Here is a 10,000-nt window from a genome sequence, read left to right as displayed (position 1 = left end):
CCATTACCATCTTCTTTTGTCTTGCATCATCATCCCTTTTGGCATTTCAATCACTCTTGCTATCTACCCTATCACAGACCTTCCCTTCGGTTCTAGCACCCCATCCCCCACCTCTGAGCTTTCCCAAGACCTGCTACATCTCCAACTTTTTCCAGTTCTGAGAGGTGATGAATCTGAAATGTTAACTTTCTCTCTCTCTCTCCCCAGGTGCTGTCCAACCTGGAGATTTCGAGAATTCCCTGTTTTTATTTTGGATTTCCAGCACCTGCACTATTTCAGTTTGGTGTTGCCCAAGTAAAAAGCCAAGCTTGTACATGTTCTCAGAACATCAAGGTGTCCACCGTAAAATACTAATCTTATTTCAGAGGCAGGAAAATTAAGTGTTTGTAGAGCGGAGGTTTACACGCAGAGATTCTCGTTTAAACACATCACCAGAGCAATCCACTGCAGTGGGGAAATACAGAGTATTCCACAGTATCGTATCCTCCACATTCTGGACAGAGCAAAGTCAAAAGAGAAGCGACCCGGGGTGAGAAACTGCATTTACAGAAGACAATCTAAAATGGAGAAATGCTATGTCGGAGCTAACAGCAGCTCAATATTTTGTATTTAACAAGATGCATAGAATGATCCAGGACCGCTAGTTTCAATCAGATCTTTTCTTTTGATCCTAGTTCAAACAACATGTGCAACAACAACAACAACTTTTATTTAAATCACACGTTTAAAACTTGGGGGAGTGCCCGAGATGCTTCCCACGATAGGAAACAGAGAGAAATCAACACAGCCAGAAGTCGAAATATTAAGAACCGGCGGCTGAGAGGTTTGAAGAGCTCCTCAAAAGGAAGGGGAGAGAGTGATGAACAGGATACAGCAGCGGGATGGGATGTACTCCAGAAAGACTAGCAGGTGCCGGTTTGCGTGAATGGAGACAGACTCTAGAGCAGCTACATTCCACAGGATGACCATCAGCAACGTGAGCAGCAGGTATGATCAACTGTCCGACTGCTGCAAATCACACTTGGCTAGAGTCCGATTTTACTGTTCTTTAAAAAAAAACCTGAAGAAAGAAAACTGTAAAACGTAGCATCTGACCCTGGGAATATTTGATCCAGTTAAACACAGGGGCAAGGGAATGTCAGGAGAGGAGAGATAAACAAACTCTGACAGGCCCATTAGACGCACACAACTTTAACCCATACGAAAGAAAGAAAAAAAAGACTTGCATTTCTATAGCACCTTTCACAACCTCGGGACGTCCCAGAGTGCTACACAGCCAATGAATCATGTTTGAAGTGAAATCACTGTTGTAAATGATAGAATGTTCCAGAAAGAGACCCATTCAGCCTGTCGTGTCCCTGCTGGTTCTTTGCAAGAGCAATTCAGTTACTCTTACTCTCCCACCCTTTCCCCATAATGTAGGGAACCCAATAGTCAAATTGTGCACAGCAATATCCCACACACAGCAATGCAAGAATGAACAGATAATCTGTTTTAAAGGTATTGGTAAGGGATAAAAATTGCCCAGAACACTGGGAGACCTCCCCTGCTCTAACAAAATCACCACTCAAAACTATTGCGATTCCTCCAAAATGTTACAGAATTTTGCAGGCCCAACTATTCCTTTAATTTTATTTACAAACCAGAGGAACTGAAAGTGTCTAATTTATAAAACCAAATACCACTTCGGCCCTAGCGTGATACCACAGTAACACAACTTGTTGGTCACTGGCATTATCCAACCAATCCTACTGTTCACTATTTAAATGGTGTACCAAACAAGATCTATTTAGCAAACACTTGTTCCTACATAAAAAAAAACTGGAAACAGCTCTACTTACTAATTGTTCAGGCTAGTTTGGATCTCAGCTATTGGCATTGGGTTTCTTCATAACGTAAATTACTCCATGCAATGCAGGTAGTGAACTATTCAGTATACAGACCTGTGGAGAGCACAGGGAGAGTGGAATAGGCTCCAACTTTCCCTTTTGGATTCAGATCCCACAGGCAATAAACACAAGATATTCAATTTTGAGTATTGCTGAAAAAAAGATTTTTTTTTGTTGAAGCTTTTCATCTTGCACTCATCAGGACAATCGCAAGAATATCAATGTCAGGGGAAACGGCACATTTATATTGTATGAGAAGAGAGTGCTGATTGTGTCCACTTGTTAACCAATCAGTGTTCTTTTCTCATACAGTATAAAGTTGCCGTGTCCCCGACATTGATATTTTCTTGCGATTGTCCTGATGAGTGCAAGATGAAAAGCTTCAACAAAAAAAAAATCTCTTTTTTCAGCAAGTTCTGTACTGCCAAGCAACTATTTATATTCAACTTTACTTGCTAATCTCAAATTAAACAGAATTAGCAGTTCTGACATTGCTTCTGTGCAGGACTAAAAGGAGAGAAGGTGCGAGAGATAAAGTCAGAGCCTGCCTGTCTACTTCACTCCAATTCCTCTGCTACCCACAGTCAAATGATTCATACACTACCCACACTGTCACTCCCATAACAACAGCTAGTGCCTCTTTCTTTTACTTGCATTATTGAAGGCACTTGGATAATCTTTAATACCAGCTCTCCTTTGTTTTCTAAAATTTATCTAAATAATGATAGGATACAAGTCAAAGAACAAGGTAAACCTTCAATACAGGTGGAAACATTAACCAGAACTAAACAACTAACAAAAACAGGAACCATTAAAGTTTGGAGTTGCAGTGTTAGTTACTGAGATGATCTAAACATTTCTGTGAAAAGGGTTTGTGTTTATCAGAAATGAATGCATTCACTAAAGACTTATTTCAAAAGGAGAGGATCCTGTACCATTGTCACTCCAACTGAACAGCAGCTCAGAATTAACGTCACCTTTATAAGGGGTTAAAGCTTTAAGGCCATTTACACAGTCGTCTTGATCACAGTCGTACAGCTGCTCCCAGAAGCAAACCTTTGTGGCCTGTTCTGTATTTTACTCTGAAATACATCCCAGGGTTAACGATTACTTACAGTAACACACACACACACACACACAAAAGTTCACAGGATAAACCCTCCAGTAACTGGATAAACACAAGTACAGTATCTGCGTAACAAACAGATGTTGAACAGGTTAATCTCCCCCAGTGAAGGCAGCTCTGCTTAGTTTGAACATCTCTGTGCGTCTAACTAACAGAATTCTGAATACTGTGTTGATCAGCTTTCACCAGCACAAACACCACAAAGAACTTTAATTCCTGATCTCGTCAGACTTGACGGTTTTCAGGCAACTTCCCCTCTCCTGCCAATTTCTGGCTTTTAACTGAATAGCTGCAAAACTTCTGGGAAATCCTGGATTAAACCAATAGCACCTCAGAACTGTTTAGTGTAGGGGATTACAATGATCAATTCATACAGTGAACAAATTTAATTACATCAAATATACATCACGAGCACAGGTCATTCAGCCCAACTAGAATGTGCTGGTGTTTATATGCTACATGATTCTGGAAGACAGATTCCATGATATAGAAGCCTCTGTTTACAGGAAGTTGATAGTGCAATATTAACACTTCACACATTTGCAGTAAACATTTTCTTTCTTGAATTTTGAAACACACCATACAAAGCCCCTGGTATTCAAATCAAAGAGTTATTGGCAATGTAAAGGAACTAGCCATAAAGACTCCTTTGAACATTAATCCAGGAAACCAACAAGAGATTTTGTCACATAGAGGGGAAGTGTTGAACAACTCATGGCCAAAGAAATTCTGTACAGTATGAACGGCTTATAGAAAAGCATTTCCAGGACGAAAATTCATTGATTATGTGCATATTGAATTAAATGAGGAAGAATGGACTAATCTTTCATCGATTGCAAACCAGGACATTGTCCTTCCTTGGAGCCTGAACTATGAACAGATAGGCAGAGATCATAAGGTCAAAACTAAAATTAGATTTTTCATTGCAAAAGGGTTTTGCTGTTTTCAAGTTTGGAAATGGGTCATATTTAAATTAAAAACCAGAAAAGTTATAAAATCTTTAATTACACGAACACAAGCCCTATTTACAATGACAATTTCATATTCACTGGTACCAACTATCATCAAAAAGTGCTAATATAAACAGTGATGAAATAAACTCTGCGAGGTGGATTTAAAGCTACCATGTCCTTCTGTATCTAAACTGTAAGCAAAACTTGCCAATGATCAAAACAGCAGCCGAAGCTAGTGAGATTTCATTTTAAAAAACAAAACGACCTTTCAATAATCCCACACTCTATGTAACACATGTAAAGAACACGGCAAACATACATGTCCTAACCATGGTGAACATGGCAAACATACATGTCCTAACCATGGTGAACACGGCAAACATACACGTCCTAACCATGGTGAACACGGCAAACATACACGTCCTAACCATGGTGAACACGGCAAACATACACGTCCTAACCATGGTGAACACGGCAAACATACACGTCCTAACCACGGTGAACACGGCAAACATACACGTCCTAACCACGGTGAACATGGCAAACATACACATCCTAACCATGGTGAACACGGCAAATATACACGTCCTAACCACGGCGTATGGATAGTTAGAAGAAAATGGAAGGGTAGAGGTGGAGGGAGAGAGTGGGAAACAGGGTTAGTTTTAGGATTGCTTTATCAATGAGCTCGATGGTTTACTTTAGGTCTGCCCAGGCACAGAGGTGTGATTTATTGTAAACTACTTGTACTTTACCTCGTGTTTCAAGGCAGCTGTGAATCCTTAGTGATCTTCAGTCTCAAAGGAAAACTTGCTTCTATGTGTGAGCAGTGAAGTTTAATACTGGCTACCCCACAAGCCAACACCATACAGAGCAGGTATAATCTCTCAGGCACACTAAGCAATGCTGTAATATCTAAGGTCATTCTTCACTCTGCCCATTTTCAAACATGAGAATTTGTCATGGACCCAGTGCTAAAGAAGCAGTTCAAACTGATCCAACTGGTTCGCTAACATTGCACATAGTCTGGAAACAGAATGTACACTACCAATCCAAACCACCCCACCCTTCACTTTCTAGTTTGCCAGTGCTGGCGAGAGCTTGTGCATTCTGAGCTCCAGCACTTAGTCAGCACTTAAACTGAACCTTGGCCCTGTCCCTGTCAGCTTTGCCTCTTCCCCGCCCTCCATAGCACTTGCTCTTTAGACTTAAAGCATAATTATTGTTTCTGATTCACGTTTCTTTCTGAAAAGTAATATTGCAAATCAGGCCATCGGCATGTTGCCTCAAGGCTAGAAAGGCAGAGACAGACAGACAGGCAGGCAGGCAGGCAGGCAGACAGACAGGCAGAGGGACACAGGGGCCAGGGCGAGGCAGGGACAGGGACACAGGGGCCGGGGTGAGGCTGGGACAGAGGGGCCGGGGAGAGGCAGGGACAGAGGGACAGAGGGGCCGGGACAGGGACAGAGGGGCATGGACCATAAGACATAGGAGCAGAAATTAGGCCATTTGGCCCATCGAGTCTGCTCCGCTATTCAATCATGGCTGATAAGTTTCTCAACCCCATTCTCCCACCTTCTCCCCGTAACCTTTGATCCCCTTATCAATCAAGAACCTATCTATCTCGGTCTTAAATACACTCAATGACCTGGCCTCCACAGCCTTCTGTGGCAATGAATTCCATAGATTCACCTCTGGCTAAAGAAGTTTCTCCTCATCTCTGTTCTAAAAGGTCTTCCCTTTACTCTGAGGCTGTGCCCTCGGGTCCTAGTCTCTCCTACTAATGGAAACATCTTCCCCACGTCCACTCTATCCAGGCCTTTCAGTATTCTGTAAGTTTCAATCAGATCCCGCCTCATCCTTCTAAACTCCATCGAGTATAGACCCAGAGTCCTCAAACGTTCCTCATATGTTAAGCCTTTCATTCCTGGGATCGTTCTTGTGAACCTCCTCTGGACCCTCTCCAGGGCCAGAACATCCTTCCTGAGATACGGGGCCCAAAATTGCTCACAATATTCTAAATGTGGTCTGACCAGAGCCTTTTAAAGCTTCAGCAGCACATCCCTGCTTTTATATTCTAGTCCTCTCGAAATAAATGCCAACATTGCATTTGTCTTCCTAACTACTGACTCAACCTGCAAGTTAACCTTAAGAGAATCCTGGACTAGGACTCCCAAGTCCCTTTGCACTCCAGATTTCTGAATTCTCTCCCCATTTAGAAAATAGTCTATGCCTCTATTCTTCCTACCAAAGTGCATGACCTCACATTTCCCCACATTGTATTCCATCTGCCACTTCTTTGCCCATTCTCCTAACCTGTCCAAACCCTTCTGCAGCCTCCCCGCCTCCTCAATACTACCTGTCCCTCCACCTATCTTTGTATCATCTGCAAACTTAGCCAGGATGCCCTCAGTTCCTTCATCTAGATCATTCATGTATAAAGTGAAAAGTTGTGGTCCCAACACTGACCCTTGCGGAACTCCACTAGTCACCGGCCGCCATCCTGAGAAGGACCCCCTTATCCCCACTCTCTGCCTCCTGCCAGACAGCCAATCTTCTATCCATGCTAATACCTTGCCTCTAACACCATGGGCTCTTATCTTACTGAGCAGTCTCCTGTGCGGCACCTTGTCAAAGGCCTTCTGGAAGTCCAAGTAGATAACATCCATTGGCTCTCCTTTGTCTAACCTACAGGTTAGGCATGACCTCCCCTTGATGAAACCATGCTGACTTTGCCCTATTTTATCATGCACTTCCAAGTATTCTGAAATCTTATCCTTAATAATGGACTCTAAAATCTTACCAACGACCGAGGTCAGGCTAATCGGCCTGTAATTTCCCATCTTTTGCCTCACTCCCTTCTTAAACAGGGGTGTTACATCAGCGATTTTCCAGTCCTCTGGGACCATCCCTGACTCCAGTGATTCCTGAAAGATCACCACTAATGCCTCCACTATCTCTTCAGCTATCTCCTTTAGAACTCTGGGGTGTAATCCATCTGGTCCAGGTGATTTATCCACCTTCAGACCTTTCAGTTTTCCTAACACCTTCTCCTTGGTAATGGCCACCATACTCACCTCTGCCCCCTGACTCTCTTGAACTTTAGGGATGTTACTCGTGTCTTCCACCGTGAAGACTGACGCAAAGTACCTATTCAGTTCCTCCGCCATTTCTTTTTTCCCCACTACTACTTCTCCAGCGTCATTTTCCAGTGGCCCAGTGTCCACTTTTGCCTCTCTCTTACCCTTTATATATCTAAAAAAACTCTTACAATCTTCTTTTATATTATTGGCTAGTTTATCCTCATATTTAATCTTCTCCCTCCTTTTTTCTTTTTTAGTTGTCCTCTGTTGTGGTCTTTGTAGGCTTCCCAATCCCCTGGTTTCCCACTGCTCTTCACCGCATTGTATGCTTTCTCTTTAGCTTTTATATTGTCCAACTTCCCTTGTCAGCCATGGTTGCCTCGTCCTCCCTTTAGTATGCTTCTTCTTCCTAGGGATGAATTTTTGCTGTGTCTCTCCAATTACTCCCAGGAACACCTGCCATTGCTGTTCCATTGTCTTTCTTGCTAGGCTCATCTCCCAGTCAATTCTGGCCAGCTCCTCCCTCATGCCTCTGTAGTTGCCTTTATTCAACTGTAATACCGTTACATCTGATTCCAGCTTTTTCCTCTCAAATTGCAGGGTAAATTCTATCATATTATGGTCACTTCCTCCTAAGGGTTCCTTCACCTTAAGCTCCCTTATCAAATCTGCCTCATTACACATCACTAAATCTAGAATTGCCTGTTCCCTAGTGGGCACCACCACAAGCTGCTCCAAAAAGCCATCTCGTGGACATTCCACAAATTCCTTTTCTTGGGACAGAGGGGCCGGAGAGGGACAGGGGCAGGGACAGGGGCAGAGGGGCCGGGGAGGGGCAGGGACAGGGGCAGAGGGGCCGGGGAGGGGCAGGGACAGGGGCAGGGGCAGAGGGGCCGGGACAGGGGCAGGGGCAGGGGCAGAGGGGCCGGGGCAGGGGCAGAGGGGCCGGGGCAGGGGCAGAGGGGCCGGGGCAGGGGCAGAGGGGCCGGGGCAGGGGCAGAGGGGCCGGGGCAGGGGCAGAGGGGCCGGGGCAGGGGCAGAGGGGCCGGGGCAGGGGCAGAGGGGCCGGGACAGGGGCAGAGGGGCCGGGACAGGGGCAGAGGGGCCGGGACAGGGGCAGAGGGGCCGGGACAGGGGCAGAGGGGCCGGGACAGGGGCAGAGGGGCCGGGACAGGGGCAGAGGGGCCGGGACAGGGGCAGAGGGGCCGGGACAGGGGCAGAGGGGCCGGGACAGGGGCAGAGGGGCCGGGACAGGGGCAGAGGGGCCGGGACAGGGGCAGAGGGGCCGGGACAGGGGCAGAGGGGCCGGGACAGGGGCAGAGGGGCCGGGACAGGGGCAGAGGGGCCGGGACAGGGGCAGAGGGGCCGGGACAGGGGCAGAGGGGCCGGGACAGGGGCAGAGGGGCCGGGACAGGGGCAGAGGGGCCGGGACAGGGGCAGAGGGGCCGGGACAGGGGCAGAGGGGCCGGGACAGGGGCAGAGGGGCCGGGACAGGGGCAGAGGGGCCGGGACAGGGGCAGAGGGGCCGGGACAGGGGCAGAGGGGCCGGGACAGGGGCAGAGGGGCCGGGACAGGGGCAGAGGGGCCGGGACAGGGGCAGAGGGGCCGGGACAGGGGCAGAGGGGCCGGGACAGGGGCAGAGGGGCCGGGACAGGGGCAGAGGGGCCGGGACAGGGGCAGAGGGGCCGGGACAGGGGCAGAGGGGCCGGGACAGGGGCAGAGGGGCCGGGACAGGGGCAGAGGGGCCGGGACAGGGGCAGAGGGGCCGGGACAGGGGCAGAGGGGCCGGGACAGGGGCAGAGGGGCCGGGACAGGGGCAGAGGGGCCGGGACAGGGGCAGAGGGGCCGGGACAGGGGCAGAGGGGCCGGGACAGGGGCAGAGGGGCCGGGACAGGGGCAGAGGGGCCGGGACAGGGGCAGAGGGGCCGGGACAGGGGCAGAGGGGCCGGGACAGGGGCAGAGGGGCCGGGACAGGGGCAGAGGGGCCGGGACAGGGGCAGAGGGGCCGGGACAGGGGCAGAGGGGCCGGGACAGGGGCAGAGGGGCCGGGACAGGGGCAGAGGGGCCGGGACAGGGGCAGAGGGGCCGGGACAGGGGCAGAGGGGCCGGGACAGGGGCAGAGGGGCCGGGACAGGGGCAGAGGGGCAGGGACAGGGGCAGAGGGGCAGGGACAGGGGCAGAGGGGCAGGGACAGGGGCAGAGGGGCAGGGACAGGGGCAGAGGGGCAGAGACAGGGGCAGAGGGGCAGGGACAGGGGCAGAGGGGCCGGGGAGGGGCAGAGGGGCCGGGGAGGGGCAGAGGGGCCGGGGAGGGGCAGGGACAGGTTGGCCAGGGAGAGGCAGGGACAGGTTGGCCAGGGAGAGGCAGAGGGGCCGGGGAGGGGCAGGGACAGGTTGGCCAGGGAGAGGCAGGGACAGGTTGGCCAGGGAGAGGCAGAGGGGCCGGGGAGAGGCAGGGACAGGGACAGACGGACAGACACAAACATATATTCTCAGCAAAAAGCACAAGCAATTAAACACTGTTTTTGCAAAGCGGCTTCAAATTATCACTTTGTTCAGACCAATTTCTCTCTCATTAAAATTCAGTTAAATGGCACCAAACATCGGCCTGAAATATTAACACGTATCAAACTGTTAACACGGATTTACTCCCAAAAACAGTCCCACTGAAAACTTTACAGAACTAGGATATTCAATGATAAATGAAAGTCAAGAGATCACCTCAAGTTACATTGTTCGCACCTGCCAACAGGAACATTGCACTGAAGCTAATCCAACACTGGACATTAAAGCTCAAAACAGGACCCTGCAGGAAAAGAATGTTTGTCAATTCGGGGCCGATTTAAAAAGCGGGAAATACAGGCCTTTAAAAATGTCTGTGACAACCAGATGCAAAGTTTAGCATCATGTTAAGTTTATTTATGCCACAGTATGGAGGTTTCTCAATGCA

General features: G+C 48.7%; 1 protein-coding gene across 4 annotated transcripts in view; it reads right to left on the bottom strand.

Annotated features, from left to right (window-relative positions):
• sertad2b (SERTA domain containing 2b) overlaps nt 1-10,000 on the bottom strand; it is a 70,359-nt gene that overhangs the window by 25,715 nt on the left and 34,644 nt on the right. For 2 of the 4 annotated variants that reach the window (XM_078556518.1, XM_078556516.1), the window contains exon 1: nt 4,724-5,062. The exons of the other annotated variants lie outside the window; for them this stretch is intronic. The gene's annotated coding sequence lies outside the window, so the exon portion shown is untranslated. Of the gene's footprint in view, nt 1-4,723; nt 5,063-10,000 lie in introns of those variants that run through there. 4 annotated transcript variants of the gene reach the window in all.

This window comes from Cetorhinus maximus, chromosome 14 (genome assembly GCF_964194155.1).
Source record: "Cetorhinus maximus chromosome 14, sCetMax3.hap1.1, whole genome shotgun sequence".
Lineage (NCBI taxonomy): Eukaryota > Metazoa > Chordata > Chondrichthyes > Lamniformes > Cetorhinidae > Cetorhinus > Cetorhinus maximus.
The sequence above is the reverse complement of the archived record's forward strand: the minus strand, read 5'-3'. Positions and strand labels throughout refer to the sequence as shown.